Consider the following 14,872-nt stretch of genomic DNA (forward strand, 5'->3'; position numbering starts at 1 on the left):
AGGCAAATTTGTAGAGACAGAAAGCAGATTAGTGGTAGCCAGGGGCTGAGAGAAGGGAGAGACTGCTGAATGGATACCAGGTTTCCTTTGTGGGTGATAAAAATGTCTGGAACTATATAGCGGTAACGGTTGTACATTTTGAATGTACTAAATGCCCTTGAATTTTTCTCATAATATGGCAAATTTTATGTCGTGTGTATTTACAACCAAAGAAGTATATGGCACAACTTAGAAAAATTATATATATATATATATATATATATATATATATATATATGTCTATCAACTCTAAATTTCTAGATTCAATGTATGGTTTTGTTTCCACTTTAGTGTTATCTTAAACATCAAAGCTTTGGGTATCAGAAAAACTTTGGTTTTAGAGCATTTATAAATGTGTAAGTGAACCTACAATTAAAAGGTCTAGCAACATCAATAACTTCAGTCTATATCAACTGGGATGTTTCCATGCAGATGTGAGGGGGGCAGGGGTGGGGTGGGTGTATTATTTCTTGAGATGCAAAGGGACAATGATGGTGACTCATCTTGAGATGAGCATGAAGATCATATCTTGAAGTGATTTCAGAGAAAAACAAATGACATGATTAAAGGATAAGTAAGTTGAATCTGTGAGAAGAGATGAAAAGAACAGGATCAACTTGCCTAGTGGAGAATAAACTGAAAAGTGATTTAATAGCTGGAATCAAGTACTGTGTTAAACATAACCACCTGGGGAAATAAAAGAATGCCGTAGCATTTACAGGCTAGAGAAAATGCTGGATTTTGATTATATTGTTTTCTTTCTCAGAGACATTTTAGTAAGCTACTTCAAAAATGTGGAAGACCAGGTGGGGCAGGTGTGGTGGTTTTGCTGTGACAAGGAACCTCTGTGAGAGTGGCAGGAAACAAGAGAGCTGTGCCATCCTTATCTTGTAAAGTTACAATGATTTTGATTTTTAATGGTCAAAGATAGGAAAGGGAATTATTCTCACTTCTTCTTAAATATTTACAAATACCTTTGATGTTTTTCTTCAGGTAGGTCAGAAGAAAACTTTGGTAACCAAGAGGCAGACTAGGGTAGGACAGATGGGATTAAGGCTATGCTTGTAGAAGAAAGAAGCTTTCTTTTAGAGTCAGAGATGATAAATACTATAACAAAATTTAAGAAATTGTGGTTTTCTTTGGAAACATTTAAACAGAATATATTCTAATCTATAAAAAGAATTTTATTATCATTTTGCTTGACTAGAATGAATGGATTAGATGACTACTCAAGTTTCATTTAAGTGAAGCAGGAGAATCATGTTTTTCTGATCATAACTCTCTCTAAACTCACAAATTCTTAGAAACAGAAGTGCTCATGAGACACAATTTAATCCTTAAACAGTCTTACTTAATTTTATCAATTTTTGTGGATAAGTAGTATTACTAAGATAGTTCTAAGAAAGTCAGTAACATGATTATAGGTGACAACCACATTTTATCACTTAAGAAAAAAAAAAAAACATGAAACCCAGCTCAGCCTGGGAAACTGTAGAAATGTATCATCAAAAGTGCAAACTTTCTGCTATATGTGGTGTACAAGCTACTAGACTGAAAAAGTCCCCAAAAGACCCACCTGATGTGCAGAATAAGTTGTTCTTTCACAGCATTGTCAACACATGGATTGACAATGTAAATAAATTAAATGTAAATAAAGCACTCCAAAATAACATGTATTTAAAATTAGAATAAAGTCTAAATTGTCAATGTTTTGTATTATGGATTGTGTTTTTTCTTTTTTTTTTTTTTTTACTTTTTGGCTGTAGGATCTTAGCTCCCTGACCAGGGATTTAACCCATGCCCGCTGCAGTGGAAGCATGGAATCCTAACCACTGGACTGCCATGGAGTTTGGGATTAACATGTACCCACTGTTGTATTTAAAATAGGTAACCAACAAAAACCTACTGTAAAAAAAATGAATATAAAAGAAAATAAAGTAAAATTAGAATAAAAAGCTCTCTTTCCAACAACCTGTATATTAGTTATCCTAAAAAAAATCCTTCAGCTACCAAACACTTCAAATTCTTGGTTTAAAAAAATACATCTTTCTAAATGCTCAGCTGAATGAGCCAGAAAGTAAAGGAAAAGTAAAAAGTAAAAAAAAAAAAAAGGTAAAGTAGAAAGCCAGTGAAGTAAGCAGTCACAGAAGCCATGGATGCTCTGAGCATCTTTCAACCCTCAGTGACCTAGAAGTGAGCCCCACACGTGGTGATGGTGGCGAGGGGGGTGAACTTACGAGGCAACGCTTAGCGTGTGTGTAAGAGGGACATTTGGGTTAGACAGCCTGTTACAGAGCCAGAATCCCTAAAGGGCGACACCCAGGCTTACAGAGTGAGCTACATAAATAAACTTGCCTCCCAGAGATCTGGCTCTTGATAGGGAGGGGAAAAACTCCTTATGTGTGTTTGAAGACAAAATTCTCACTACTTATTTCTTTGGCAAAAGAAAAAAAAAAAGAATTTAGTTTGAAGTGATCCTGAATTGGAGGATCAATTTCATGTTTAACAAAAACAAACAAACCAAAAACTGAAAGTAAAAGAAAAGTAAACTGAAACTTTCCAGAAAAGAAAAACATTAAATGCAGACCTCAATGGATAAGGAAGTACGAACAAATAAGGACCCATGTTAAGAAAAAATGTACAAATAGATAAACAACAAAACCCAACTTATGAGAAAAAAGAAATAATGGAACTATAAAATCAAGAATCAGAATGATTAGACACAAAAGATAAAATGAGTTCGTTTAATATGTTTAGGGAAATAAAAATAGAAAAGTGTCCTTAAGAAATCATCACAAATGAATAGACAGAGGTACTGTTTCTGCTAATGGTGGATTACCATGATTTGGGCTGACACTACTGCAGATCACAATTATAAGCTCTGTACAAAATGCTACTTTAAAGAGCAATTATTTGAAGGCACAGGAGTAGGATACTAGGAGGTAGAAACTTGAGGGGAATCATCTTTGAAAAAAAAAGATCTGGGAAAGATTCCCATTTTTATGGCTTTTTTCTAGTCTACAGTGATAGGGAGTTAGAACTGAAACAGGAAACCACTGTCTTGCTGACCTGACGAATCAATGGATGAAGTGAGGTTCTGCCATAATGATTGAAGAGTGGTGTGTGGGGGGGTGCATGCTGGGAAGGAGGGGTCTACAGAGTGGAAGCCCTAAAGTCTACAAAATGCCATATACAAGTCCTTGGCTGAACCTGAATTATGCAAGCATGAGAGTGATTATGAGGAAACTAAAGAACTAGAAGCTGCAATTTCAGCTACTCCAGATACCTGCAGTGTGAGTCCAGCTGAGTGAACTCCCTCCTAAAACAAAAATCAACACTCTTCAGAAGCCAACAATAGAATTCAATCTCTACAACAGGTATTTCACCAAGTTCAGTGTAAAATTTTTAAATTATTAGGTATGTGAAGAAATAGGAATACGTGCTCATAGTCAAGGGAGAAAGGAGTCAATAGAAAAAGACTAATATGGTGCAGATGTTAGAATTAGAGATGACGACTTTAATGAACTTATAATAATCTTATTCAAGAACCAAAAGGAAAAATAGAGCCATGAGGAATCTAGTGAACAGACAATAAATCTCCACAGAGAAATGGAAACAGAAAAGAAGCAAATGCAAATTCATTACCTGAAAAGTTCAACGTAGGAAAAAAAGTTCACTGTTGACCTTAACAACATATTGGAGATGTCAGAAATAGGGTTAGTAAACTGGAAGTTAGAGCAGTAGAAATGATAATCTGAGAAACAGAGCAGAAATTAGAGGAAGAATGACCTATGCAATAATATCACGTAGCTTTAATGCACACACTAGTAGAGTCCCCAAACAAGAGGGAGGTAATAAAGCACAAAAATCACTCTTTCTCAGACTCTCCTTGTTTATGATGACCATGAAAGTTTTGAGCAGTACTGATCAGGTATTTTGCAGAACGTCTCTCAACTGGGATGTGTCTGATGTTTTGCTCATGATTTGACTGGATTTATGTGTTCTTGAGAGGAAGACCACAGAATTAAAACATCATTTTCTTCACACCATATCAAGGGTACATGCTATAAACACGACTTATGATTGTTAATGTTGAGCTTGATTACTTGGCTGAAACAGCGTTTATCAGATTTTCCACTGTAAAGTTATACTCCCTCATACTGTACTATTTGAAATAAAACCATTATGCATGGCCCGCATTTAATTAAGGATTGAGAATCATGCTCCAGCTCCTGGTAAAATGTTTGACATTCTTCTGCATGGAAGATTTGCCTCTTTTCCCCATATATTTATTTATTAAGTCACTTATTTATGTTAGCATGGACTTGTGAATATTTTATACTTTGTGTGTTATAATCCAATACTGTTTCATTTGTTTTGTTGTGTAAATATTCTAGCTTAGGCCATTGGGTTTCTTTCAGTTCTCTGTGCCTCTTTGACATCCTTTTTGTGTTAGTTTCCTAGAGCTGCTGTAAGAAAGCTCTAGAAACTTGGGAGCTTGAAACTACAGACTGTATTCTCTCACAGTCTGGAAGCAAGAGGTTTGAAATTAAGGCATTGGCATGGCCATGCTCCCTCTGAAGGCTGCAGGAAAGAATCCTCCTCGTTTCTTCCAGCTACTGGTGGTGGCTGGCAATCCTTGGCATTCCTTGGCTTGTTGACTCATCACTCCCGATTTTGTTTCTGTCTTTATATAACTTTTTCTTCTCTGTGTCTCTTTGTACCTTTTGTTCTTGTAAGGAAACCAGTCATTGTACTTAGGGCCCAAACTATTCCAGTATGACCTTCTCAAGTATTTTTGGATTACAAATTAGGTTACATTCTTAGGTCTCGTGTGAGCATGAATGACTGCTTACTTCACTGGATTTCTGCTTTACCATTTTTTTTTACCTTATATAACACAATTTATGGGAAAAACAGTGTTAGGACAGTCAAACTTCATGTACCATAGCACTATGTACCATAACACATCCGAGAAACATTAATTGGTACCCTCAGTGATGAATCTGACACCTGCAAAGGCAGTTTGGAGTGGCTGGGGGCTCTCTCCGGGGTGGGAAATGCTGGTGTGTGGGCACTGGCCATGCAGGTGAGCCTGTGGCATTTAGAGTAGGCACAGGAGAAAATGTAACCCACCAAGGGAGTATCAGGGTGGTGTTGTCTCTAGGCCCATTCTGCTTGGCAACACAAGGAAATATGTTTATATACTAACCACTGTGTGCACACCTATAAATGTTACTCTATGTAACAATTTGCCTGTATGTTTAATTTTAAATGATCCTTGAACAACCCAGATTTGAACCACACCAGTCCACTTAATATGTGGATTTTTTTCAATAAATACATTGGGAAACATCTTGGAGATTTCTGACAATTTGTAAAAACTTGTAGACAAACTGTGTCATGTAGAAATATCAAAAAAATTAAGAAAATGTTAGGTATGTCATGGATGTGTAAAATATATGCAGGTCCTAGTCTATTTTATTATTTGCTACCATAAAATACAGACAAATCTATATAAAAAGTTAAAATGTATAAAAATGTACGCACACGAACACAGACGGAACATGGCCCCATGGCACCATTCAGTCTAGAGAAATGTGGCAAATGTAAAGACTCAGTATTAAATCATAAAGTGAGCTGTGGTACCTACTGTGCTGCTGTCGTAATTTCTTGGCCTCTCTTGTTGCTGTTGTGCTGAGCTCAGGTGTTTCGAGTTTCTGCTTGAAACACCACGTGACACCCATCATCTCAACTTGAGCAGCTCCTCTCTCCAGTAAACTGCGTATTGCTGTAAAAAGTGATCTCTCGTGGTTCTTACATATTTTCCATCGTGTTTAGTGCAATACCATGAACCTTGTATAACACCACGGGCCCATAATAACTGCTGCTAGTGATGCTGGACATGCTCCCAAGAAGCAAAGTCACGACATTACAAGAAAAAGTTGAACTGCTTGACATGGACTGTAGATTGAGGTCTGCAGCTGCAGTTGCCACCATTTCAAAATAAATGAATTCAGCGTAGGGACCAGTGTAAAAAAAGAAAAGGAAATTCGTGAAGCTGTCACTGCAACTATGCCGGCAGGTGTGAAAATTTTGCACTTTTTTTCAAATACCTTTTTATCTCTCATTGAAAATGCAGCTTTTCTGTGAGTGCAGAATTGCTATAAGAAAGACATACCTGTAGACTCTAATATGATTTGAGAAAAAGCGTAGTCATTATATGACAACTTAAAGCAAAAGGAAGGTGAAGGAACTAAAGCTGGAGATTTAATGTCAGCAGAGGATGGTTTGATGATCTTAGGAAGAGGTTTGGTTTAAAAAATGTCAAGAGAACATGAGAAGCATCTTCTGCTGACCAAGAGGCAGCAGACGAGCTCCCAGACACATAAGAAAGTCATTGAGGAGAAAGGACATCTGCCTGACAGGTTTTTAATACAGATGAAAGTGCCCTATTCTGGAAAAAAAAGCGTCATAAGGGCATTTATTAGTAAGGAAGAGAAGCAAGTACCAGGATATAAGGCTGGACAGGATAGCCTAACTCTACCGTCCTGTGAAAATGCAGTCGGGTTTATGGTCAGGACTGCCCTCATCTATAAAGCTGCTAACTCCCAAGCCTTTAAAGGAAAAGATAAATACCAGCTGCTAGTCTTTTGGCTGGACAAGTAGAGGTACTGGACAACAAGAACACTTTCTGGATTGGCTCCAAAACTCATGAGATGCAGAAAAAGCAGTGTGCAGAGGTATATTTATACCTATAAATCTCTATACTAAAAGGAAGAAAGAACTCAAATCAATAACAGTGTTCTCCTGAAAGAAACTAGAAAAGGAAAAGCAAATTAAACCCAAACAAACCCAAAGAAGAAAATAATAAAGATTAGAGTGGAAATAAATGAGATCTAGATAGACAAAATCAATAAAACCAAAACTTGTGGTTTTTAAAAGATCATAAAAATTAACACATCTTTAGCTAGGATGACAAAGAAAAAAAGATATCAAATTACTAAAATCAGGAATGGACTAGGGAATTTACTACTAATCTTCCAGAATAAAAGGGATGATAAGGGAACATAAGTCTATGAACAATTGTATGGCAGAAAATTAGACATCCTCAGTGGAATAGACAAATTCAAAAAGACACTAACTCTCTCTAAGTCAAATGAAATAGAAAAATTGAATAAATCTACAAAAAGTCGAGAGATTGAATTAGTAACCAAAAAACTACTCACAAAGAAAACACCAGGCTGACATCATCAGTACAGCTCCAGTCTTGCATGGGCTTTGGCCCTTGGTGGGTTTCACTTTCCCCTGTGCCTACTCTAAATGCCACAGGCTCACTTGCATGGCCAGTGCCCACACATCAGCATTTCCCACCCCAGAGAGAGCCTCCAGCCACTCCAAACGGCCTTTCCAGCTGTCAGAGTCATCGCTGAGCGTACCAATTAATGTTTCTCTTATGTCTTATGGTATATATTGCTATGGTACATGAATTTTGACTGTCCTAACACTGTTTTTCCAATAAATTCTGTTATGTTTAGAGTGTGATTCTTCAAAACATAAGTTGTTTTGTTTTTCTGTTTTTCTTTTAGGACCATACAAATGCCTACATCTATTTCCTAAGATATTTGTGAGAGCTAAGTAAGTTGATAAATACACCCCTGGTGCATAATAAGCATTAGTTAAGTTCTTAGTGTTATTAAGGATGACTTTTATTTTCTAATGTGATTTTTTTTGGTTTCTTGTTTTCCACAATTGAGTATGTGTTACCCCAAATTGTAGAAACATATCATTTCATAGCAATTGCCTTCACAAAACTAATGAATATTTAAAATTTGATGTAACGTAAGTTTATTACAAATAAGCCATACATAGAATCCTGGATTGAGATTTGGGGTTAATTAGTAAGAGAGACCTTGTGTGAACATGGTAGGGTGAAAAATCTAAAGTGACCATCACATCCAAACCAACCTGATGTGTAGTCCTGAAGTTGACAAGTTGGGAGCAGCATAAATTTTAGAGGCCATCACAGAGAGAAGAAGTTTTCCTTATAGAAGAGAAGATGTTTTTGAAAATATAGGAATCACCAAAATAATTGGTGTCCTATTGACAAACATGCCAGGATTGCAGTGAAAAACTATAGTGATCATAAAGAAAACTGTCTGCAACCTTTGGAAAACTTAATAACGCTTTCAGGAGTACAGGGAATGTGTCTAAAGTATCTGTGTAGACTTTTACTTGACATTGGAAATGATAAAGAGGGGTCCAAGGATTTCAGATCTCCCATGCTGGAGAGCGGTGCAAGCCTAGTTACAGCTTTGAAGTTCATATGTGTTGGTCTCCGAAGAGAGAGGTTCAACTCAGAAGTGTTCTGTGATCATCAAAAACTCTTGAGGCAAACATTTACAAGGCTTTTATGCTGCTCAAAACATGCACGCACACGTATACACAACACACAATCAACATACAAAGGTATAGATGATCGTACCACTAAGCAGATTCAAGTCAAGGCAAAAATAGGGAGAAAGGTACCAACATCGCGGACTAGTCTCACTCTTACCAACAACCCAGGCAATGAAAATCCAAGGCTGGATTCAGAGTATCTATGAGTACTTTACCTAATGATGTTGGAAAGCAAACCAGGAAAGTCTACCCATCACCCACTGTGAAGGAAATGTGATGGTTACTAAAAAAGTATGTAAGCTCACACTTGCAAAGACAAAGGAAGTGTGATGGGTTCCAATCGTTCCAGGACCGAGAGCCAAGCACTCAGGATCCTTCTAGTCTACACTCCCAGGTGGGAACTGGAGAACCAGGGGCCATGCTTACATCATCTGTTAGCATCATCCGCTCGCTTACTCTGCCATCTGAGGAATCCTCAGCTTGTGCCTCTCCCTGATGACCCTTCCGCCTTCTGCACCATGTAACCCTGAAGAAACTGAAGGCAGGGAGATGGGTTGTCGTGTTAGGACAAACATTCTGAATCCAGTCTTGCTTTTTCAATCTCCCTGAAAAGGGAAGTCTTGACTTTGCCCACCAGTGACTCTCCTTCCTCCAGTCCCTGAGAAATAATCTGAAGATGCCCAAGCAGCTTTTTGGAATCATGTGACAAAAAACAAAGTTAACAGGGAGGGGAAGATAGAGAGATAAGAAGAAAAGTAGAGGGTTACAAAGATCAAGAGTTGGGCTGGGGCTGGGAAAGGAGGGAAAGGGAAAGGGATTTGGGGGGGGATTTAAAGAGGGATGCTGGAGCAGTGCAGCAGGGTGTGCAGGAGAGCACAGGGGACACGTGGGATCTAAATACGGACGGTCCCTGACTTAACCACAGTTTGACTTACGATTTTTCGACTTCATGGTGGTGCAACAGCGATACACATTCAGTGGAAACCATACTCTGACTTTTGAATTTTGATCTTTTCCTGGGCCAGCTCTTGTGGTGATGATCACTCTCTAGTGATGCCGGGCAGCTTCCATCAGCCACGTGATCACAGGGTAAATGACTGAGATACTTAGAACCATTCTAGACCCAGACAACCATTCTGTTTTTCACTTTCAGCACGGTCTTCAATAAATTACATGAGATATTCAACACTTCATTATAAAATGGGCTTTGTGTTAGATGATCTTTACCCAACTGTAGGCTAACGTAGGTGTTCTGAACACATTTAAGCTAGTCTAGGCTAAGTTATGATCTTCAGTAGGTTAGGTGTATTGCATGCATTTCAATTTATGATATTTTCAACTTACAGTGGGTTTATCAGGATATAACCCCATCACAAGCTGAGGAAGATCTGCATGCTACTTTAACCCTATATATCTGGATTCTTTTCATTGTCTTAGAAAAATGTGAGTAAAGACTTTGAGTAAAAATTAAAATTAGGGCTTCCCTGGTGGCGCAGTGGTTGAGAGTCTGCCTGCTGATGCAGAGGACACGGGTTCGTGCCCCGGTCCGGGAGGATTCCATATGCCGCGGAGCGGCTGGGCCCATGGGCCGTGGCCGCTGGGCCTACACGTCCGGAGCCTGTGCTCTGCAAAGGGAGAGGCCACAACAGTGAGAGGCCCGTGTACCGCAAAAACAAACAAACAAACAAACAAAAACAAAAAACCTTGCTCTGAGATGGAGCCATGTGGATCTCCGGGTTCATAAGCTGGTGCTGGAAATGGGTAGTGAATCCCTGAGCTATGTTAGTGGTTAGTGAAAACAGCGAATCCCTCCCCCAGAGATCTCTCCATTTCTATAGCCTCAGCTTTAACCACCTGCTGCTTCACTTAGAAAATTGCCAACTCCTGCTTTCTTCCATCTTCTTGTCTATCCATCCTCTTTCTTGTTCTATAACACAGTATTACGGGGCATCCTTGCCATTTCATGTCCAAGTTTTCCTTTTTTTTTTTTTTTTTGCTCACCACCTCAGTGAACCTCAAGATGAGATGACTGCGCTATTTTGACAGCTCGCCGGAGCTCTCTTTGAGTCTGCCCTAGCAGCTATTCTGGAAGAAGCTTCAGACTATGGTTTGGCTGAGTTGCAAACAGCAGTGTTTTTAGGGCATTAGGCATATGGAGATATCAGCTTTTTTTCCCAAGGGTAGTCTTTAAACTCAAAAGGACATCTGGGGTTCCAAGCAAATAGGCAAAATACAAAGGTGATAAAGTAGTAGAAAACAAAATCTGTTAGATTAAAAAAAAACCTTCCTATCAAAGTGCTGCTTTGTAAGTTTTATGGGGATTAAGAATATTTCTTTCAGAACATACACAGCTAAACCCTGTGAGCACACTTGAAGAGCTGGAGAGCCGTCCTACCCAGGGCTCGTCCAGGGGACATGCTTCCCGAGGGAGAGTGCGGGCTGTCATTAAAGCAGGGGACACTCGGGTCTACCTCTCACGTGACAGGACCTGACATCTCACGGGGCAGAAGCTGAGCTGTCACCCCTGAGAGACAACCTGCAGTCCGGGGGCAAAGTTCAGTCCCTGTGCTCAGGCCAGTTCTCTGTCCTGCTCTCCTCCCATTTCACACACAAACACACATGATCAACTCCACCACCCACTGCTTTAGGGGTGATTTAAAGAGTTTAAAACTACTGGAAAGATAGACCTTTTCCCCCACACATTTTTGTTTACATGTGATTTTGACTAATCTCTCTCAATGTAAGGTAAAAAGGTCAAGAAAATTCAATGGGGGCTAAAACCCTGAAAGACTTGAGTCAATCAAGTGTTCATTTATTCAGTCAACAAATATTAATTGAGAGCCAGCAAGGTACTAGGCAGTGAGGCGGTCTTCTGGGGGCTGCAAATACAGTGATGAGTACGACACAGGTAGGACACTCTGCCCTCTAGAAGGATACAGACCAGTGAGGGATTCAGGTAAGTAAATGGGTGAATAGAGTACATGCTGTGTACTGTAAGCCTTAAGAGCAAGGTACTGAGGGAGAACAAATGAGAGACCCTCAGTGAGTCAGGATAGGGGAACATGAGGATATTCAGGGAAGTGTGACTCATGAGTGGATCGGTGTTGGGGGAAACACAGTAGACTGAGGTGTCTGGTGTGTACATTACTGTGTAGTCAGGTCTCAGCAGAGATCATTATTCCAGTATATTTAATATTTTATTGTACTTTTACATCTTTCTTCACTCACACATACATGTTTTTCAAATAAAAGCATTCTTTCATGTATTCATTCAGTACTGACTGAGTGCCTCTTAGGTACCAGGTGCTAAGCTAACATACCAGTGATTCTGTGGTGAAAAGGGCAATTGTGATTTTCATGGGACATAGTCTCTAGGGACCCCAAACTCTGATTGTGCCGATAAGCGAAGTCAGCCCAGTACACTGCAGTAGAGCTGATGAAGACTCATTAACCTTGACAAAACTTTCTCTTGTCTACAGCACTAAAATTCAGATGATTGAGCAACACTGAGTCACTCACAGGCTACCAAAGGGAGGCTCCAGCAAGATCAAGAGAAGTAATTGCTTCACACTTATAATATAGAGGGGGATGTCTGTGATGCAGCTTCTGGAGGATTTTTGAGTCACTCAGTTGAACATGGGAGCAGAGGGAAGGTAGACATGAGTTCTGGGGCCCAAGCAAATCTGAGACAGCACTTCTAAACTTGGCTCTGGAGCCTTTGTTGTCAACACTAAAAAACGTACCTCTGTGCCACTCATCCCCAGGCCTCACTCCTTTCCCATCTGGCTGCTCGCTGCTCTAATGCCAGTGCTCAAGAGGCAAGGTTGGTGGAAAAGAAAGTTTGTTTTATTTCAGAGGCCAGCAATTGGGGGAGAAGGTGGACTCATGTCCAGAGGCCAACTCGCACCCCCCTTGACAAGCAGTAGGCAAGAGCTTTTAAAAGGGAGTTTCAGGGGTGCGCAGGCAGAGGGAGGGGGCCACGTGCAGAAACAGCACAGGCAGCTCTGACAGTCGTCTTGCAATTGGTCCTGTGGTGGTTGGATCAGCATCCTCTTGATTGTTTTAAGTACAGTTAATCTTCAGTTCCAGGGTCAGTTTGTTCCCTTTTCCTTGAGGCCAGTTCTCGGAATTGTGGCAGCTTGTGTCATGGTTACACTCTGGTCTTCATGTAGTTAACTTCTTCCACCCAGTGGGGCTTTCAGTATCCATAAGATAGCTCCCAGGATATAGCTCAGAATATTCTCGATAGCTCTTGAGAAGGAACTAAAGGTCACAGACTTTGCTTAATGACTAAACTATTATTATTTTGTCCAGTTTGACTGTTTTCCTTTTCTTCTGCATTTTCTCACTTCTCTGATTAAACTTATTCTTTGGCTTAAGTTTTTCTACAGACAAAAGGCAGGCGGAGGGCGTGGGAGGCAAGGACCATTGGGTCCTGCTCTGTTTCTATATTATATACCTTGGGTGCTGAATCAACTTCACTTTTCTTTCTGGCTCTAAGTTAGGTTTCCAATGAAAGAGAAATTCACAAGAAAAACATAAAAAACAATTAAGATTATGATGCTGCTGAGCTGCAGGAAGAAATCCTAGAGTAATGGAAAATCATCTCCGGGGCAGGATGAGGAGAACTTCAGACTTTGAGGGTAGAGTTGAAGGAGGGTCCCCCCCAGCTCCTGGGAATAGAGAGGAGGTATGACTCCCACAGCATGAGGGGAGGCATTGCGTGGGAACCTACGTCCAGGAGAAACAGAGCAGCCCCGGGACAAAGCCCACACTCTACCCCAGAGCGCTGGTCCAGTCCGTGGGACACAAACAAGCTGTCAGCGACCCGAGGAAGACAGCCTGGCTGCACGCATCCAGCGCTCAGCAGTGTGACACGTGGAGACGGAGTGGCCTCAGCAGAGCCCTGGCTGGGGGCACAGGGTCGCGTCCCCAGAGCCTCTCATCGTGGCCACCATGGGAGCCAGAACGGCACTGCTGCAGAGGAAAGAAGCCCTGCGGGTGGGAGCGGAAGTGCGGAGCCTTTTGGCTGTGGCACAGGAGGTCAGCAGGTTTAACAGCAAGTAGGGCATGGCTGTGAGCTGCCGTGGGACCCTCCACGTGGGGGACAGATGGCGTGGCGCTGATGCGTGCCGCTGAGAAGCCACGGCTTCTGCCCTCACTTAGGGGCAGTAATCTGGGAAACGTGGCTTATGCACACAGTCCTGTATAAGACCCATATCAAAGAGAGGTTTTTGTTTGTTTTAGATTTCATGTGTAAATGAGATTATACAGTATTTCTCTTTCTCTGTCTGACTTGTTTCACTTAGCATAATGCCTTCAAGGTCCATCCATGTCACAAATGGTTTCTCAGTTTTTTATGGCTGAGTAAAATTTTATTATGTGTGTGTGTGTATATATATATATATATATATATATATATACTGTTATGACTATGGGGGTGCAGATATGTCTTAAAATTTTTTTATTGGAGTATAGTTGATTTACAATGTTGTGTTCATTTCAAGTGTATGGCAAAGTGAATCAATTATACATATACGTATATCCACTCTTTTTTAGATTCTTTTCCCATATAGGCCATTACAGAGTATTGAGTAGAGTTCCCTGTGCTGTACAGTAGGTCCTTATTATCTATATTATATACAGTAGTGTGTATATGTCAATTCCAATCTCCCAATTTATCCTTTCCCCCCTGGTTTTCTACAATAAGACTGTTTTCTACACCTGTGACTCTATTTCTGTTTTGTAAATAAGTTTATTGGTACCATTTTTTTAGATTCCACATATAAGCGATATAATACAATATTTTTCCTTCTCTATCTGACTTACTTCACTCAGCAAAGAATCTAGAAAAGAGCAGATATATGTATGTGTCTAACTGATTCACTTTGCTATACAGCAGAAACTAACACAATATTGTCAATCATCTATACTCCAATTTAAAAACAGCAAGGGAAGGAAAACAACAGCAAAAAAGAAACAAAACAAGTGGAGTGAGCACTTCCTCCACTTTCAGAGAGTTTTCTAGAAACTCTTCTATCCTTTAATGTCAGAGTAGCATTACCCAGCCTGGGCGTACATTTCCCACGCCATCTGGTGGTGGTAAACTTCTAACTGCCTCCCCCTTGTGAAGAGGAAAGAGCCAATAAGGGTTTTCATGAGCAATTGGCTTAATAGAGCATCTTGAAAAGTAGCCACACATTCTATTAGAAAATTACATACTTTGCACAAGGGACACATTTTGGGTGAACACATGAAGCTTAAAAGTAATTAAATAATCAGTCCATACTGTGTTGGCAAAAGAAATAGGTTTTTTTCTAAAAATATCTAGGCATAAAGTGAAACTTGATGTAATAATGTTGGGGGAATATGGATTGTTGCGGTGATGTATGCTTATGTTTGTATTTGAAAACCAAACCTTGGGTAGCTTGTA

Source organism: Mesoplodon bidens (genome assembly GCF_964165515.1).
Source record: "Mesoplodon bidens genome assembly, chromosome: 12".
In the NCBI taxonomy this organism is placed as follows: Eukaryota; Metazoa; Chordata; class Mammalia; order Artiodactyla; family Ziphiidae; genus Mesoplodon; species Mesoplodon bidens.